We start from the raw sequence: 20433 nt of genomic DNA, 5'->3' as shown, positions 1-20433 counted from the left end.
GAGAGAGAGGTGGGGGAGGTGCTGCACACTTTTAAACAGCCAGATCTCACAATAACTCACTCACTATCACAAGAACAGCACCAAGGGGATGGTGTTAAACCATTCATGAGAAATCCACCTCCATGAACCAACCACCTCCCACCAGGCGCCACCTCCAACATTGGGTACTGCAGTTTGACATGAGATTTGGTGGGGAACACAGATCCAAACCATATCAGTTTTCCTCTATATTTTAGCCCTACTTCCTTCTCTGTTGGCTTTATTCTCGGGGAAGCTCTACCTGGGAGACGGTCCGGATGGACATGCCAGCTCTGTTTACCTACCAGGTTAACAAGCCCAGAGGGCCATGTCTCCTCTTTTTCCATAGCTCCAGGAAAGCACCAAGATTGGCACTGATTAGCCTGCATTGGGTCACACACTCACCCCTGAGCCAATCCCTGTGACAGGGAATCCAGACCCAGCCAGTTGGCATGAACTAGGTTGGGGGAATTTGTTCCTCAAAAGGATGAGACCGGCTTTGTTCTCAGAAGAAGGCTGCTAGACAAAAACAAAAGATGTTCCCTGTGCATGGTGACACACTTTTGACTCGGGGCTTTCTCCGCTCCCTGCTCCCCTGAGCCTGTCCTGGCTTCGCGCTCCTCACTCTCACAGTCATGTTCCTGCTCAACCGCAGACACTCTGAGTCTCTCCCCCAGGAGGACAACTAAAGGGCAAACACACCCTTTCTAGTATAAGGTCTAGCTCTTGACTGCCGATACTTTGATTTACTTCCATAACTCCTTGGATTCCTGACTCCTAGTCTGGTGAGAATTTGAGGGATTCAGATCGCTTTGGTTTTGGAGTTAATTTTCTGCATTCCTTACCTGTCTCTCTTAGTCAGGAAATGATTACTCCTTGACCTGCGACCTTGACTTTGAGCCTCTTGACTTCTTTGTCCCTGGTGTTTACATACCTGTTAACTTTTACTTTCCTTGAATCCTGTCTCTTGGTTTTTTTTCCTCTGCCTGTTACCACCCATTCTGGCCCTTGCTGTCGTCTGCTGTGCAGTTGTCAGTTGAGGACTGATTTCTATGCCTTGTGTCCACATCTTGAATTAATAGTATCTCTTGGCCCAAATGATTTCCTAACATACATTCCCTGATGAGTATTCTGGGTCATACCTTCTGCACTGACAGGCATCCCTCTGTCCCTTTCGCTTTTGGAGGACAAGATGAGGTACAAAGGAATGAGCCTTGAATTCAGAACCAGCATCGCTGGGTTTGGCATTATGTGACTTTAGGCAAGGCTTTTTAATCTCTCTGAGCCCGTTTTCTTATTTGTAAAATGGAGTGAATGACATCTACTTCACAGGATTGCCTTGAAGATTAAACAGGAGAATGCAGGCATTGCAAGATAATTCTAAAATACTAATATGTGTGTGTATGTATTTCAGATGAATGTATTTTGTCCCCTTCTAAGCATCTCCCTTTATTCAGTTTTGTCCCCTCAAGCAGGCAAGCCATTCTGTGCTTATTGACTCAGGGAAGAAAATGGCAGATCAGAAAAAACAAAATAGGATCTTCCTGCCTTTGATTTTCTTTCTTTCTTTTTTTTCTTGAGATGGGGTCTCAGTCTGTTGCCCAGGCTGGAGTGCAGGTGTGTGATCACAGCTCACTGCAGCCTCGACCTCCCAGGCTCAAGTGATCCTCCCATCACAGCCTCCCAAGTAGCTATGACTACAGGCACATGCTGCTATGCCTGGCTATTTAATTTTTTTTTTTTTTTTTTTTGGTACAGATGGGGTCTTCCTATGTTACTGAGGCTTGTCTTAAAGTCCTGGGCTCAAGTGATCCTCTGCCTCAGCCTCTCAAAGTGCTGGGATTACAGGTATGAGCCACGGCACCTGGCCCTGGCTTGATTTTCAAAAGCTTTAAGTCTTCAGGGGACTATTGAGGGCACCTGCACGTGGCCAAAATAAGTGAGGGCAAGGGGGTTGAAGAGAGAGAGTCTCCCTCAGACTAGCAAAGATTCCACTGCTCTGGGCAGAGAAAGGGGGTAGGTAGCAGGGGGAAGGAGGAAAGAGGAGGTGTGATGAAAGCAGATACACAGCCAGCCCCAGAGAGAGGGGCCCTGTGCCCTGCTTTCTGGGCGGAGCCCTGGGGAGCAGAAAGGACATGGCTGGGTAGTAAGCCAGTAGATTCTGGGTTCCCAGTGTGGCCCAGAAAGGGTGCTGGGCTGGAGGTGAGGGACATATCAGTGGTGATGAGTGAGGACTGGTGCCTATGGGCCAGACAAGGTGATGAAATTGTCTGACAATTTCAACAGACAACTGCATGGATAGACAACAGCAAGGACCAGAATGCACCCCTCTCCCTCCCATGATTCTCCATAAACACCCAGAACCTGGAGGCATTCCCTGAAAGTGGGAAGAAGATTTCAAATTAGCTGAGGTTATGTATTTGCCACTCTGGTCGGATAGGGGCTAAAAATGAAATTGAAATATTATATTTTTTGTACAACTGTGCAGTAGATTGAGAACCATAACCAGCACCTGTAGAAAGCATGTAGCCTGTATCCATAGGTGGGTACCACAATATGTTTGCTGAGTCTGAATCCAGATGTTGTTGAGCCTTTGAATATGTCCAGTGTCTTGCTTGATGTGTGAGGCCTGATAGAGTCACTCCCTATATCAGTGGTTTTCAAGTGTGGTCCCTGGACCAGCAGCATCAGCATCAGAGGGCACTTGTTAGAAATGCACATTCTCAGGCTTTGTCCTGGAGTGACTGAATTGGAAAGTCTCTCAGGTCTTTCTGATGCATACTAGAGTTTGTGAACCTCCCTTCTACATCACTTCTGTTTTGTCTTCTTACACTCTCAGTTTCTCAGACTTATTCTTAGATTTAAATAGCCAACTTACTGATTGACACTTGACCAGCTTTAGCCTTGGGCCAGCCACACATTTCAAGCTTTTACTATGAAGACAGCAGAGAGCCTCTGATTTTACCCAGAGCTTTCGGCATAGCTATCCCAGTTTCATTGAGGATCTAGTTTCTGGAAGGAAAACAGTGAGATGGGGAGAAGACCCTTTAGTAAATGAGAAGGAATCGCAGGCAAACATGATCTTAAAAACCTTTACCAAATCTTCATGGAGCCGGTGAACTTCACAGGGAATGATTTTGTAGCCAGGCCAGCTCCTAGGGAAATTTATGGCCGAAACATTTCCCTGTTTCTGGGTCAGGAAGTGATAGCACACAGATGGAATTTACAATGGGAGTGTGAATGGAGTCTACCTTAGCCGGTGGCCCCTCCAAGGCTGCAGAGCAAAGGCCCTTTTCACTGGCTCTATTCACATATAATGAGTGCTCCCCAGGCTCTCGGAAGAACGCGGCTGCTGGCTGGCCCCTTTTTCTTTTTCCTCGACTGCTTTCACTTTTCAGAAGGCTTCCCTGTTGCGGTCCACTTGGGATTGGTGTGAGCCTTGATTTGGCAGGAGAAAGGAAGAAGTACACGGTGGCCTACAAAATTGAATTGCTCTGCCTCCCTGGCCCCTTTCCTTGAATAATAGGCTTTTGTGCTTTGAAATGCAGGGAAGTCCCAGTTTCTCAGGCTTTAAAAAAACTCAGACCTTCCTCCAACCTCCTCTCCCGCCTTCAGATGCTTAGCAGGGAGTAGTTAAGGGGGCAGAACAACGATTAAGTCAAGTATTTCTTTAATGTTAGAAATTGCTTGGATAGTTGATTTCTAAACAATATATATGATGCATTCCTTCAGATGGACAAAAATGTTGGCTTAACTTAAAAATCCAGCTTAAAAAATTATATGACATTGCTATATCAATTTTTTTTTGTTTTTGAGATGGAGTCTCACTCTGTCACCAGGCTGGAGTGCAGTGGTGCGATCTCAGCTCACTGCAACCTCCGCCTCCTGGGTTCAAGCCATTCTCCTGCCTCAGCCTCCCAAGTAGCTGGGACTGCAAGGCGTGCGCCACCATGCCCAGCTAATTTTTTTGTATTTTTAGTAGAGACGGAGTTTCACCATGTTGGCCAGGATGGTCTCAATCTCTCCTGACCTCGGGATCCACCCACCTTGGCCTCCCGAAGTGCTGGGATTACAGGCGTGAGCCACCGCGCCTGGCCTATTATTATTATTTTTTAAACCAAGAAGGCTGAGTGTGGTGGCTCACACCTATAATCCCAGCACTTTGGGAGGCCAAGGCAGGTGGATCTCTTGAGGCCAGGAGTTCAAGACCAGCCTGGACAACACGGTAAAACCCGGTCTCCACTGAAAATACAAAAATTAGCCAGGTGTGGTGGTGTGTGCCTGTCATCCCAGCAACTTGGATGGCTGAGGCATAAGAACCTCTTGAATCCAAGAGGCGGAGGTTGCAATGAGCTGAGATCGTGCCACTGCACTCCAGCCTGGGTGACAGAGGGACACTCTGTCTCAAAAAAATAAATAAATACAATAAAATATTAAAATACTCAACAAAACCAAGCACTGTTTGACTGTAGCCTGTGATCCACTTTCATGAAGTATTTGACAGAGCAAAATTACATTGCCAAAGAGGAATTCAGCCTTTGCGGTCTATTGAAATGGGTTTTTATAATAAATATAGTTTAAGTAATTCATCTCTGTTTTCCCTTCCCTAATTTTATGCTGCAGTTTCTTTTAAAGGTGTGTGTTAATAGCATTGCATTCTTTTTTTTAATCTTGAAAGCAAATTTTGCAGAAAAATCATTATCATCATTTAGGCGCTCACATTTTCAGTGGTTTAAGGATATTTTGTACATCTTTAATATTTCACTGTAAAAGATATGATTTCACTACATGTATTTGAATTTTGTACAGTGTGGCAGAAGATAGAAAACATTCTTCCATCAAGGACTATTATTGAACTCTTTGGCTGAGTTACTCAAGGCCTTTCTTTAGAACTATAAACTTCACATAAGAGGTTATTGTCGCCCATCCCCAGCAGCCATTACCCTTCCTTTCGTTTCAAGCCCATATTTGTGTTTTCTCCTTGTCTCAGTCCACGTGCTCTCTGTGAGGTTCTACTCACAGCTCCAGGACTGGAAGACATGACCCTCGCCTGGCCAATCAAATGATCAAATCCTCTTCCCAGGATGGGGAAGGGAGGCTACAGTGATTGGTTTAAGGAGGGGGTTGTGGTCCAGCCATAGCCTGCGAAATGCAGTGGGACTTTTCTGGGATTGGTGGGAGAGAGGCAGGGGCCCTCTTTCCACCCAAGCTTCAATCTGGGAAAAGGTTGGGTGGGAGGTGCAGCAGCCCAGTTGAAAGCCTTAAGCTGCTGGCAGAGGTTAGGAGCCTTGGAAGAGCCTGGGGCTAAATGAAGCCAAGCCAGCTGAAGATAGACTGGAGAGGTGGAAGCATAGTCCCGATGATGTCATTTGAACCCTGGTGTGAGGCCAGCCCTACCAGACCAGCCTGACCAGTATAGTTTTTTGAGCCAATAAATCTTCATAGTGCTTATGCCAGTTTAGTTGGGTTTCCTGTTACTTTCAATGGAAAAGACTTTTTGATAACACTGGTCATGCCAAGGCTGGTCTGGAGTTCAAATGTGCTGGGAATTTGCCAAGATGAGGCTCCAGGCACTGAGAAGCTGAAGTCTGGTTATCAGAACCCGGGCTCCCCTCCCAGAGAAGAACCCAGGCCTCTGCCCAGAGAAGGAGTGCCCCATGCTGATTTCTGTAGAGGGGCGCTGAAGCCGCCTACAGCCTTACTTTCCCGGGTCAAGTCTGTTCTGAGAACTGGGAGCAGGACTGGACTTGGAGTTGGGGGATCACAGCCCTCCAGCACTGGGGAGAGGAGGGCAGGGTGGAGAGAGGGGGCCAGGGTGGGGAGAGGAGGGCAGGCTGGACACATATTTTGAGGGGGCTATAGTAAGACAAAAAGCCCACCCAGTATTACATCTCTTTCATTGCAGGGACTTTTCCCTGCTCTGTTTCTCGGTGTGCCCCTGAGGGCAGGGAATGTGTCTACTTTGGGTCTCTGTCCTGAACATTCTTTTCTTCTTCTTCCCCTTCTCCTTCTCCTTCCTTCTTTCTTCTTTTTTCTTCCTCCCGTCTCCTATCTCCCGTCTCCCTTCTGTCTTCTCTCTTCTTTATTCTTCGAGACAGGGTCTCCCTGTGTTGCCCAGGCTGGTCTCGAACTCCCAGGCTCAAGTGATACCCTCACCTTGGCTTCCCAAAGTGTTGGAATTACAGGCATGAGCCACCACACCTGCCCTGGAACATCTTCTCACCCTGTTGTGGTCTGCCTAACTTCCACAACTGGATTAGACATCTCTCCTCAGTATTCTCCTACATGCCTTTACTTAATGATCATCACATTTCTTGTTCCATATTTTTATTCATTCATTCAATAGCTATTTATCAAGTGCTATTCCAGGCACTGGTGGTAAAGCAGTGAAACAGACAGATAAAAGTCTCTGCCCTGAAGGAGTTATGTTCTAATAGGCAGAGATATACAATAAACAAAATAAATTATAAGCTATTTTCTTTTTCCTTTTAGATGGAGTCTCACTCTGTCATCTAGCCTGGAGTGCAGTGGCACGATCTCGGCTCACTGCAACCTCTGCCTCCCGGGTTCAAGCGATTCTTCCACCTCAGCCTCCCGAGTAGCTGGGACTGCAGGCGCATGCCACCACACCCAGCTAATTTTTGTATTTTAGTAGAGATGGGGTTTCACCCTATTGGCCAGGCTGGTCTCGAACTCCTGATCTCAGTTGATCTGTCCATCTCGGCCTCCCAGAATGCTGAGATTACAGGCGTGAGCCACCATGCTGGCCAATTATGAGCTATTTTCTTTTTGTTTTTTAGACATAGAGTCTTGCTCTGTCACCCAGGCTGGAGTGCAGTGGCACAATCTTGGCTCACTGCAAACTCTGCCTTCCAGGTTCAAGCAATTCTCCTGCCTCAGTCTCTTGAGTACCTGGGATTACAGGTGTGGCTAATTTTTTGTATTTTTAGTAGAGATGGAGTTTCGCTATGTTGGCCAGGCTGGTCTCGAACTCCTGACCTCAAGTCATCTGCCCATCTCAGCCTCCCAAAGTGCTGGGATTACAGGTGTGGGCCACCATGCTTGGCCAATTATGAGCTACTTTCAAAGTAGATAAACGTAAAGGGGAAAAACAGAGAGGATAGGAACTGACAGGGAAAGTGCTTGTAATTTTTAATGGACTTGGAAGTGAAGACTTCATTGAGAAAGTGGCATTTAAGCAAGACTTGAAGAAGCTGAGCGAACATGCCATGTGGGTATCTAGGGAGGGAGAAAGCTTTCCAGGTGAATGCAACACCTAGTGCAAAGCCTCTTAGGTGGGGGCTTAGTATTTGAGCAAGGAAGCTAGTTTGGGAGGAGTGGAGTAAGCACCTGGGAGAGGAGTGTGGTTGGGCACATGGGTAGATTGCAGATCACCCCCAGCCTTGTAGATGGGGAGCAATGGAGGCTTTTCAGGAGAGGAGGAACATGACGTTTGTTTTTTGTTTTATTTATTTATTTTTAGAGACAAAGTCTCGCCCTGTCACCCAGGCTGTAGTGCAGTGGCACAAACATAGCTCACTGTAACCTTGAACTCCCGGGCTCAAGTGATCCTCCTGCCTCAGTCTCCTTAATAGCTAGGACTGCATGTGGGCACCACCACACCTGGCTAATTTTTTTAATTTTAATTTTAATTTTTTGAAGAGACAGGGTCTCGCTATGTTGCCCAGGCTGGTCTTCAACTTCCAGCCTCCAGCATTCCTCCCAACTCAGCCTCCCAAAAGGCTGGGATTACGGGTGTGAATCACTGTGCCCAGCCTTGTCTATTTTAAAAGAACCTTTGGCTACTCAGTTGAGGATGGACTGTTAAATAAGCTCTCTCCCATGCTCATCAGTTCATTTCATAACAGCAGAGACTCTAATTGTGTCATTCATGACTGCTTCCAGTGACCTACCCAATGTCTGCCTCTGTGAGCTTGTTGAATGAACAAAAGAAGGCCTGAGCATATGGCTAGACACAGAGATATTCGCTCTTCATTGCATGACACATGTCAAAAATTGAATCTCGGCCAGGTGTGGTGGCTCATGCCTGTAATCCCAGCACTTTGGGTGGCCGAGGCGGGCAGATCACTTGAGGTCAGGAGTTTGAGACCAGCCTGGCCAACATGGTGGAACTCCATCTCTACTAAAAATACAAAAAAATTAGCCAGGTGTGGTGGTGGGTGCCTGTGGTCCCAGCTACCCGGGAGGCTGAGGTGGGAGAATCACTTGAACCCAGGAGGCGGAGGTTGCACTGAGCCAAGATTGCACCATTGCACTCCAGCCTGGGCGACAGAGCAAGACTCCATCTCAAAAAACAACAACAACAACAAAGAAAAACAACATAAACAAAAATTGAATCTCAGCTAATTGTCAGTTTTTCAGAGTAATGAAAGAAAACTGGTTCCTGTGGCCCACATGCACAGACGATTGTGCAGATTAGATATAAAAATTATAACATTTGCTAAACTTCCAGTTACTAGTCCAGCTGAACTCTATGCATTGGCAAGTGGATGCATTAGCACTCATGTAAATTATTTTAGAAATAGTAGAGTGTTACAGTTGCTCTCTGTTTAATCCTATCAGCAGAGATTTGACACAGAAAATATTTCTAGTATTACAGCAGGGTAGGTAATGGCAATGCATGAGTGCCCCCTGACCCTATCCCCACCTTCCCCAACCCCAGCATCATTAATTTTAGGAAACCCTTTATAGCAGAGGAAGACAACCTGTGGTCTGCAGGCCAAACGCAGCCTGTGGCCTGTTTTCATACAGCCTGTAAGTTCTAAAAAGGGCTTTTACATATTTGAATAGTTGAAAAAAAGTCAAAGGAAGAATAACATTTTGTGACATGTGAAAATGATACAGAATTCAGATTTTAGTGTCCATAGATACAGTTTTATTTGGGTACAGCCACACCCATTCATTGGATATATTGATGGCTGCTTTTGTACTACAACTGCAGAGCTGAGTGGTTGCGACAGACTTGATGGCTTGTAAAGCTCAAAATATTTACTGGCTGGCTCTTTGCAGAAAAAGTTGGCTGACCTCTATTTTACAGTAATGCCAAAGTTTCCTTCCCAAGCTGTCCTGAAGAGTTTGTATTTTATGAGTGTGCACTTTTTCCTGAAGTACATTACCTTGCACTTTATATGTATTGAAATTTATCAGCCTCTTTTCTGCATATTCCTACTTCTTCATGATTATCTTCCTAGAGTTTATTACAATTAGCTATTAACCATCTGGAAATTCAAGTGTCCTTTGTAAACCTGGAAGTATCGCTGTATGTATCTTTTTTTTTTTTTTGAGCTGGAGTCTTGCTCTGTCACCCAGGCTGGAGTGCAGTGGCGCAACCTGGGCTCACTGCAACCTCCACCTCCCGGGTTCAAGAGATTCTCCCACCTCAGCCTTCCGAGTAGCTGGGATTACAGGCACCCACCACCACACCCAGCTAATTTTTGTATTTTTAGTAGAGACGGGGTTTCACGATGTTGGCCAGGTTGTTCTTGAACTCCTGACTTCAAGTGATCCGCCCACCTCAGCCTCCCAAAGTGCTGGGATTACAGGTGTGAGCCACAGCACCTGGCCGACTGTGTGTATTATTCAGGAATCTTTAGATTGCAGGTAACAAAAACCTCATTCAAGCAGCTTAAAGAGTCAAGGGAATTATCACCTTCTATAATTGAAAAGTTAGGTTTAGGACTAGTTTCAGGTGAGGTTTGAGTCGACGTCTCAAATAATGTCCCTAAAGACCTAGTTTGATCCTTCTTTCTGCTCAGCAGTCAGCTGGTTTTCACTCTCTAGCCCTGCATGATGATTCCAGGTTCTTTTCTTGAGGTACCAACTGGTTATAGCAGTTCCAGACCTTATAACCTTATATCATACCTTAGTGAAGAGGGGAATGTCTCTTTCACTAGCTCATGCAGAAGCACCTCTTCCCAGAAGCACTGGCAAACATCTCCTGGAGTGCCATTGGCCCTGACCAGGTTGCAGGCCCACACCTAAGCCAGTCTCTGTGGTCAAAGATGGGATACACTGATTAGCTATGGTAACCAAGATCCACCTCTGCAGCTAGAGGTGGGTTATTCCTACCCAAACTGTGTGGCTGAAGACAACAGATAGGGGTACTGTTGGCAGGAGAAGAGAGGAGTAGATGCTAGGAAAAGCACCAATAAGCATCCACTAGATTGGACATTCTACCTTTCTGCTTATACACAGCTCTGACCTTGGGGCCACTCCAATATTTACCCATGTTCATCCTGCGAAGTGCCTGTTTATTTCTACCTGTTCTTTGTGATGAAAAGGAAACCTGGTCCTGACTTGGCTCTGCTACCGATTAGCTTAATGAGCTCAGAGAAGTAACTTACTTTTCTCGTCCTCGGTTTTCTTTTCTGTATAACAAGAAAGCGATCAAACATACTATGATGAGTATTAATTCCACCAGTTTGTTAGGTGAGACTCAATGAGTAGATGTCAGGGTCCTCTCTAGGATGTTCTTAATGACTGTAACACCTTGTGCCCAGTACTTACTAGATGCTCAGCAAATATTTATTGCACGAATAAGTGAATGATCATGTTGGTGGACTAGCAGTTCCTTGTGGTTTTATCTTTTTTTTTTGAGACAGGGTCTCACTCTGTCACCCAGGCTGGAGTGCAGTGGTGATCATGGCTCCCTGCAGCCTCGACCTCCCATGTTCAAGCAATCCTCCCACCGCAGCCTTCTGAGTAGCTGGGACTACAGGTGTGTGCCCTCACATCTGGCTAATTTTCAAATTTTTGTAGAGACGGGGTCTCACTATGTTGCCAGGCTGGTCTTGAATGCCTGGGCTCAAGTGATCCTCCAGCCGTGGCCTCCCAAAGTGTTGGGATTACAGCCCTGAGCCACCACACCTGGCTGGCCTGTAGCTTTATCTTGATTTCTTTCAAATTTAGGTGAATGATATTGGTCCTAATTTCCTGGATTCTCTCTGAAAGCGCAGGGTTGGAGGCTACTCTCTAAAGCAGTGTAATGTTAAGGAGGTGTCGTGGGTGTGGCAGTCAAACTGAGCAGGGAGGGGTATTATTGTCAAGGTTAACTGGAGTGCATAGAGGACAGGAGGAAAGAGGGTAGTGAAGGTGACAGGGAAATAGGGATCAGAGGCTACTTCAGTATTAACTGCTGCCTAAGGAGACACTCCAAAAGTTAGTAGCTTAATACAACACTCTGTTGTTCCTCTTAGTTCTGTCATTTGACCAGGCAATTCTGCTGATCTCACCCAAGGTCCCTCATGGGGTGCTCAGCCAGGATGCTAGGAGGGCTGGGTCTCACCCCACATGGTTTCTCATCATTCAGTTGTCTTGCCTGGTCTTATGCAGCAAGTGGGTCCCCAAAAGGAGCATCCCGAGGGGACAAGCCTGAATGTGGAAGCACTTATCTAGCCTCTGTTTAAACCACACTTGCTAATGTTCCATTGGCCAAAGCAAAGTCATATGGCCAAGCCCAGAATCAGTGTGGGAGAGAACCACATATGAGGATGTGAATACCAGGATGCAAGTTTCACTGGGAAGCATCCAGAGAGGCTCAGGGATCCTGGTTTCTAAACCCATTGAAAGAGTGGGGCAAGGGTGTACATGATTGATGGGCTGTGGGGTTGGGATGGGGTGGAGGAGAGGCCAGGTCAAAAATGTTGACCACATTCCTGTTGACTAGCTTCATCCCTTGGTAGAGCCAAGGAATCACCAAGGAGACTATAATTCCCCATCATTTCCATCAGCCTCTGCTTCCTTTTATAGAAATATTTGGTGTCATTGCAGTCTTATTTAAGGTGCTGTGCAAACATGGCTTCAGCACAAGTCCCCAAGCTGAATATCCAACTAGACTGCTGCCTTTAAGTTCCAGCTATATAAGCATTTTGGAATTACCACTGACCCTGTAAACAAGAGGAAATGAGATCTAGTGAATCACATGGGCCCTCAGTGATAATTGCTACCTTTGTTAAATGCTCATAAAAATATCTGGCAGGCCCTCTTCTCTGAACTGCAGTTCTCCTTCTAGCTCTTTATTGTCCTTGGCCTTGGGAGTCATTTCAGTGCCCTTCTGATTATTTTGTTTTTCAAAGTGAAAACTTTACACACTGTTTTTCTTGGCTTTATAAATGTTATATGCTTTTTTTAAAAAAACATCCAAACAACACAGACCACTATAAAGAAGAGTGTAAAATCCTCTTGAAAGTTCACCACCCAGAGGGTACCACTGTTGATGTGTTCATGAACATCTTTCAGTTGTCCCTCAGTGAAAATATGTGCACACATGCAACAAATGGGATGGTGCTGTGGCCTGTTTTTTTGAGACAGAGTCTAGCTCTGTCAACCAAACTGGAGTGCAGTGGCATGATCTCAGCTCACTGTAACTTATGCCTCCCAGGTTCAAGTGATTCTCCTGCCTCAGCCTCCCAAGTAGCTGGGATTACAGGCATGCATCACCACGTCCAGCTAATTTTTGTATTTTTAGTAGAGACAGGGTTTCACCATATTGGCCAGGCTTGTCTCGAACTCCTGACCTTAAGTGACCCGCCCGCTTTGGCCTCCCAAAGTGCTGAGATTACAGGTGTGAGCCACCACGCCCAGCCTGTGGCCTAACTTTTTAAACCCCATTTTATGAATGCGCAAATTTGTTCAATCCCGCATTTATGGATACATGGGTTGTTTCTAACTTTTGCAATTCTGATTAAGTAATTTTTGATTCTCTGATTTTAAATATGCCCCTGAGGTTTTCCTTTCTCTGTCTGGAATCTATTCCTTTTTTGCCAAAGATGCCATCTGTGTAGGCTTTCTTTTCTTTTTTCTTTTTTTTTGTCTCAGCAGCTTTCATCATGGACGTACATTTTGTTTAGGACCTTTAATAGTACTCCTTTTATAAATGGTTTTCAAGTATTGTGTGATAGACTTTTAAAAGCTTGTTTTAATCTTCTCTTTAAACAGAGTATGCATTTAGTTGACTAAACATTCACCTGTATAGCTGGGTGGTAGGTTCATGGGCTGCTCTCTTCCTCCCATTGTTCAGTCACATTGTGTGTAACCACGGTTACCAGGCTTGGTGTCATTACTTCTTTAAGGTGATTTCATGCCATCAGCATTTCCAGCCCCCAGGACCCCTGGCTGTTCACAGGCTAAACTTCTTCCAGAGGTTTGATGCCCTGGCGGTGCTGGAGTGGGGCAGGCAGTGGCAGATCCTAACTGGGGGCTGGGCACAGTGGCTCATGCCTGTAATCCCAGCACTTTGGGAGGCTGAGGTGGGTGGATCGCTTGAGGCCAGGAGTTCAAAACCAGCCTGGCCAACATGGTGAAACCCTATCTCTACTAAAAACACAAAAAATAAGCCAGGCATGATGGCACGTGCCTCTAGTCCCAACTACTCGGGAGGCTGAGGCAGGAGGACTGCTTGAGCCTGGGAGGCTGAGGCTGCAGTGGTCCGTGATTGCACCACTGTACTTCAGCCTGGGTAACAGTAACAGAGCAAGACCCTATCTCAAAAAAGAAAAAAACAAATCATACAAGTGTGTAAAGAGCCATGTGTAATGATTACACATAAATATTTGAAAAACAAACATCTCGCTTATGAACATATTTGAAAAACAAACATCTCTCTTAAGTCACTAAGTTAAAAAAATATGGAATGACATGTATGATAGGTTGTCATTTTTGTGACTTTTTTTGTGGCAGCCAGGAGATTGTGCTGCTCAGGTCAGGTTTAAGACAGCACCTCCTCCTCAGAAATAGCACTGCACATCTACAATCATCTGATCTTTGACAAACCTGACAAAAACAAGAAATGGGGAAAGGATTTCCTATTTAATAAATGGTGCTGGGAAAACTGGCTAGCCATAGGTAGAAAGCTGAAACTGAATCCCTTCCTTACACCTTATACAAAAATTAATTCAAGATGGATTAAAGACTTAAATGTTAGACCTAAAACCATAAAAACCCTAGAAGAAAACCTAGGCAATACCATTCAGGACATAGGCATGGGCAAGGACTTCATGACTAAAACACCAAAAGCAATGGCAACAAAAGCCAAAATTGACAAATGGGATCTAATTAAACTAAAGAGCTTGTGCACAGCAAAAGAAACTATCATCAGAGTGAACAGGCAACCTACAGAATGGGAGAAAATTTTTGCAATCTACCCATCTGACAAATGGCTAATATCCAGAATCTACAAAGAACTTAAACAAATTTACAGAAAAAATTCAAACAACCCCATCAAAAAGTGGGCGAAGGATATGAACAGATACTTCTCAAAAGAAGACATTTATGCAGCCAACAGACACATGAAAAAATGCTCATCATCACTGGCCATCAGAGAAATGCAAATCAAAACCACAATGAGATACCATCTCAAGCCAGTTGGAATGGCGATCATTAAAAAGTCAGGAAACAACAGATGCTAGAGAGGATGTGGAGAAGAAATAGAAACGCTTTTACATTGTTGGTGGGAGTGTAAATTAGTCGAAACATTGTGGAAGACAGTGTGGCGATTCCTCAAGGATCTAGAACTGGAAATACCATTTGACTCAGCAATCCCATTACTGGGTATATACCCAAAGGATTATAAATCATGCCACTATAAAGACACATGCACATGTATGTTTATTGCAGCACTATTCACAATAGCAAAGACTTGGAACCAGCCCAAATGTCCATCAATGATAGACTGGATTAAGAAAATGTGGCACATATACACCATGGAATACTATGCAGCCATAAAAAAGGATGAGTTCATGTCCTTTGCAGGGACATGGATGAAACTGGAAACCATCATTCTCAGCAAACTATCACAAGGACAGAAAACCAAACACTGCATGTTCTCACTTACAGGTGGGAATTGAACAATGAGAACACTTGGACACAGGGTGGGGAACATCACACACTGGGGCCTGTCGGGGGGTGGGGGACTGGGGGATGGATATCATTAGGAGATATATCTAATGTAAATGACAAGTTGATGGGTGCAGCAAACCAACATGGCACATGTATACCTATGTACCAAACCTGCACGTTGTGCATATGTACCCTAGAACTTAAAGTATAATAAAAAAAAAAAAAAATAGTAACAAAAAAATCTAAAAAAAAAGAAAAAAAAGAGAGAGGACCTCCTGTGAGGGCTGTGGGTAGCTTCAGCCCCTCCCTGTTACACCGCAGTGTTCGCGTGGAGGTCACACTCTTCTTGAGCTGCCGTCACCAATGACTGAGCACCAGGAGGACACTACAGTCCCGAAGCCTGCCCAATCCTTCCTCCTCTTCTCTCTTCTTCGGTGGCAGACCTGCAGCAAGGTCTGAGACTTTCTGGGCCTACTCCTATTCCCTCACTCCTTTATCCTTCTTAGATGTTTCTTCCAATTAGTCTCTTGTATTCTAATTTTGTCTTAGTGTCAGCTTCCTGGAAGGCCCAACCTGACATTTCTTTGTTCTCAGGACCCTGACATAATGGAGATGGAACAACCTCTGAAGGTTATTGTGAGGATTAAATGAGGTATTGTTGAGAAAGGCTTAGCAGAAGGCCAGCACAGAGTAGGAGCTTAATGATATTATTCCCTAGGTGAGCAGGTGGAGAATGGTATCTGTCAGATGTCAGTTTCATTAGCTGTTGCAACCCAGTGGACTGTCCCTGAATACCTGCCCCCTGGGAGTTTCTTCAGGAATAAGGGACTAGAAATTGGAAATGGGAAGCCCTGGGAAGATGCATCACAGGCCCTCAGGGAGTGAGCATACAACTTCTAGAAGAAACTCCTGGTTTTGGGGAAGTCCTAGTGCGGAGGGGGAAAAGCCCAAATGGGAGGCTTTGAGCTCTATCCCTCGCTGACAACAGCACCGGCCACTCGCTGTAGCTTGGAGGAGAGAGCCAAGGGCAGCAGAACATGGTGAACCTGGGTGTCAGAGTAAAATCCCAGCTCTGCCATTTACTACCTACCCACCAGGGCTGCTATTAGATTTAAGATGCTAAAGATAGAATGCTGAGCACAGAGTGAATGTCTAAGACCTACTAGTTCCACTCCCTTCCCTGATACCATTTTCATTCCACCGTACTTGTAACTACTCTGGGTTTGAGAATTATGGCAAGAGACTGTGCTAAGGAGCCAAAGTCTAATCTCTGGATTGCTGAGAATAAGAGGAAGGTCTGGGGAAAGAAAGGAGGGAGGGCAAGTGAGCGTGAAGAAGAACAGAGCTTTCATTAGGCAAGTGTTTATGGGCAACCCCCACGTGCCAGGCTCTCTGCTGGGTGTTGGGTTATGCAGGTGATTAGGACACAGGCACTGTTCTTAAGGAGCTCGGGTGCTGAAGGAGAAGTTACTGTTGTGGACTAACCGGTCTGTAAGTCGTACATGGGGTCCCGTACCACAGGCAGGCACACAGCTCGGCAGCAGTGCGACCCTGGACAGAATTGTTTGTGAAACGTCTCCCCTTCCAGACCAAGTTATTATATAGCTCTTGTGATTTTGTGTGGTGCCTAGATTTCCCCCTGTTGTACACTCAGTTCATGAGTACTTACTCGAGTCTCACTCAAGGGCATGGGGACCCCAAACACCTTGTTCATGTGCACCCCAGGGCCCAGCACACTGTAGGCAGATGTGTGTTGACTGAGTGGTCTTCAGTTTCCTTATTTTAAGATGAAGATAACATTGATCTTAACAGGCTGTTGTGTGGATTAGATGAAGTAATGTTTATCAAGTGTAAGTCGCCTTCCAAATATTGTTATTGTAGACTTTTCAAATTGGTGCAGTCTCTTGTGGATTAAGCCAGTGACTTGAGCCGTCATTCTATACCTTCCTCATGGCTATTTTGAAGATTAAATAAATTAACATAAATAAAGTGCTTAGAACAAGGCTTATCACATCACAAACACTCAAAAAGTGTTAGCTAAATCAAGAAGGCTAAAATTTCAGCTATGCAAGATGATTAAGTTTTAGAGATCTCTATATAGTATATAGTTAATACTGCTGTATTGTGTACTGGAAAATCCATTAAGAGGGTAGGTCTTATGTTGTGTTCTTTTTTTTTTTTTTGAGATGGAGTCTCGCTGTGTCGCCCAGGCTGGAGTGCAGTGGCGCGATCTCAGCTTGCTGCAACCTCCACCTCCTGGGTTCAAGCAATTCTCCTACTTCAGCCTCCTCAGTAGCTGGGACTACAGGCATGCGCCACCATGCCCAGCTAATTTTCGTATTTTTAGTAGAGATGGAATTTTACCATGTTGGCCAGGCTGGTCTTGAACTCCTGGCCTCAAGTAATCTGCCCGCCTAGGCCTCCCAAAGTGCTGGGATTACAGACATAAGCCATTGCGCCTGGCAAGTGTTCTTGCCACAATTAAAAACAAACAAACAAACAAATGTGAAGGAAAAAATATAGGTAAGAAAAAATTGAGGCAGTGTTACAGCTTATCAGAGTGCTCAGAACAAATGCTGTATAACTTCTAGAATTTATCATCTACATTGGTTTATAACCATTTACTATTTCAAAATAAAGTGGTGACAAAAGGTGGTGGTGGGGGATATTAGGTACTTTAAGTATTATCTTCGTTGCCATTCTTCGATGTCATTTTACCCATTCGAATTCTGAGGTTCAGAGAACTGAAGCCCCTTGCTCGGATTGCAAGCTAAGTATGTGCAGAGCCTCCCCCTTGGACCCGGGAGACTGTTCCTAGTGGCTGTTCTGGGACATTCTCAGAGCGGTTCGCCAGGTGGCGCTCTTACCCCGGGATAGGATCCGGCCAAGACCCACCCCACGGCAAAGGCTGGCTCTTCCTCACTGGAAGAACCTGGCGTTCTACAGCCAGCAGGGATTTTGAGCGTGTCTAAGCTCTCATTTTAGAGGGAGAGAAATAAAGCTCTGCGAGAGTATGTCCCTGGGCTCAGAGCCACCCACAGGCACCAGGTGGTGCTGGGGCGGAGTCCCAGTTTATCCAGTGACGAATCCCATTTGCCTCTTACCTCCCTGCGGCATCCTGACCTAGCTCCCCACGCCCACCTGAGCCCCTTCCTTGCAGACACCATCTCATGCCTGGCTGCAGCTGGGCAGAGCGAAGTGCTTCTCTGCCGGGCTGTTGCAAAGCTCCACTATCTAGGAGTAGAGCGAGTGTTTGGGAGCAGGGCAAGCGTTTAGGCAGGCTGGGGAGGGGTGAGGAGGAGACCCAGGGACGCACCCTCCCTTTTCTCATTCTTCTCTAGCTGCGTTCAGAAGCAATGTGTGTACTGCTAAGGCCAGGGCCCCTGGAGTCAAACTGCCTTCGCCGAAACCGTTGGCTTCCCCTTACCCAGCAGTGGGCCCTGGGGGCTCACTAAGTTTCCCATCTCTAAAATGGGAATAGTAATACTTACTTCATTGGGTCACCGTGGGGACTCAGTGAACATACATAAGGCACTGAGGATGGTTGTAAGCACATGATAAGCGCAATAAAAATGTTAGCTCTCAGCAAGATGACTCACCAGCACCCTACCTGGATAGAGGAGTTTAGGTGAGAATTTCAGGATGATTCATCATACTCCTCGCCTATTCACTCACCCCACAATATCCTTTCAGAGTAACAACTGCCGTTTATTTGCAGTTATGCCAGGCAGTATGCGAAACCTGTGATTTCATGATCTCAATTAATCCGCAGATCAACCCTGTGAAGTAGGTACTATTATTGTTCCTCTCTCATGGTTGAGGCTTACACAAGATTAAGTCATTTATCCCAGGTCACGCAGTTAATGACAGAAGTGGGTCCCACGCTCATTCCTGTCTGGTGCCAAAGATGAAGCTTTTTACTACTACTCAATATTCTACCTCCTCTTGAAGCCAGTTAAAAACAACAAACACAGCCCTCCAACAAACACAGGCTCCCACAGGAGCCACAGGCATCAACTGTGCTCACTGTAATTCTACAGGACCCACCCCTTACAGAAACCATGGTCTGTAGAGTGAGATTTCTTTCTGCCCTTACGTGGCACAAAAGAGTGAATTTTACAGATGTCTCTCTGCTCCCCTGCAAAGTGCTTTGACTGACACAGAGGCCTCTACAGAGTAAAGCTAAGTTAGCCATGGAGCCTTTAAGGGCCACCTTCCCCTCCTCCTGTTTCTTCTGAACCTCGAGGCCACCTATCTGGGCAGGCAGGGGGCCTGTGTCTCAGACACATGCGTTCCCTTAACTTCTGGGCCATCCCGGATGTAATGCAAGGGCTCAGTGACTCAGGCCAGCCTATCTGGGATTTGTCCTCTCTTGGCATGTGAGAGTCTGTGCAGCATTGACATCTTTTGGCCATGAATGAAACAACAGGAAGCAACCTACAAATGCAGAATCCCAGAAAGTCAGGGCCGGAAGAGGCTGTAGGAAGTAAAAAAATGAAACTTCACCAAGGGAAGGGTCTTGATGAGGATCACTTTGAGAGGAAAGAAGGTGACCAGATTTAAGCCCTTATTTAACTTCCATACCTTCCTGGTACCCTCTGCTCCCAGAGGTGCTGAGCTGGGAGGGGTGGGAGTGGGCAGCCAGGTTGCTAAGCTTGTGCATTCAGTCAGGTGTCTCTTTCTTCCCCTCCCCAGCATGTGATAATCCTCTAAAACAAGACTTCTCAACCTCAGCATAGCCCAGACATTTAGGGTTGGATCATTCCTTGCTGTGGCAGCGGTCCTGTGCATTGTCTGATGCTGAGCACAATATTTGTCCACTACCACCACCCACTAGTTTCCAGTAACACTTCCTTCTCCCGCTCTGTTGCATGACAACCAAAAATGTCTTCAAACATCGTCAAATATCTCCTTGGGGACAAAATTTCTCCCCTCTCTCCCTTCTGTTGAGAACCACTACTCCAAAAGCAGACTTCCTCCTTCCCTTCCTGGAACACATCTTAAGAGCTTGGTATGTGCCATGCTTTGCTGGCTCATGAATCAAGCCCTGGCTCTGTCCTTAAACAATTCAGAGTCTAGCTGAGGAGACAAGGCCCACACAGGTGGCAAAGATGGGAAGCCTCTCCACAGAGACAAGGGCGAGGTACCCAAAGGAGCACAGGGGCAGATGCCTCACTGTCTGGGGAGATGTGAGGAAGCTTCACAGAAGGTCAGATGGCAATTTCTCAGGCAGGCAAGGTGGGTAAAGGACATTCCAGGCAGAAGAAATGGAATGTACAAAGGTAAAGAGTCGTGAAGTGTGAAGTTTTGGGGAAAAATATTTTAGTATAACTGTACTCCAGAGTGCACATGAGGAGAGGTTAAGGAAGGGGCTGGAGAGTCAGGCAGCACAAGGTGATGATGGTGGTGATGATGGTGGTGATGGTGATGATGGGGTAGTGGTGGTGATGACGATGATGGTGGTGGTGGTGATGATGGTGGAGGAGGTGGTGGTGATGATGGTGGAGGAGGTGGTGGTGATGATGGTGGAGGAGGTGGTGGTGATGGTGGTGGTGATGA

The sequence above is a fragment of the Hylobates moloch genome, unplaced genomic scaffold (genome assembly GCF_009828535.3).
Source record: "Hylobates moloch isolate HMO894 unplaced genomic scaffold, HMol_V3 SCAFFOLD_4, whole genome shotgun sequence".
Lineage (NCBI taxonomy): Eukaryota > Metazoa > Chordata > Mammalia > Primates > Hylobatidae > Hylobates > Hylobates moloch.
This window is presented reverse-complemented; position numbering follows the sequence as displayed.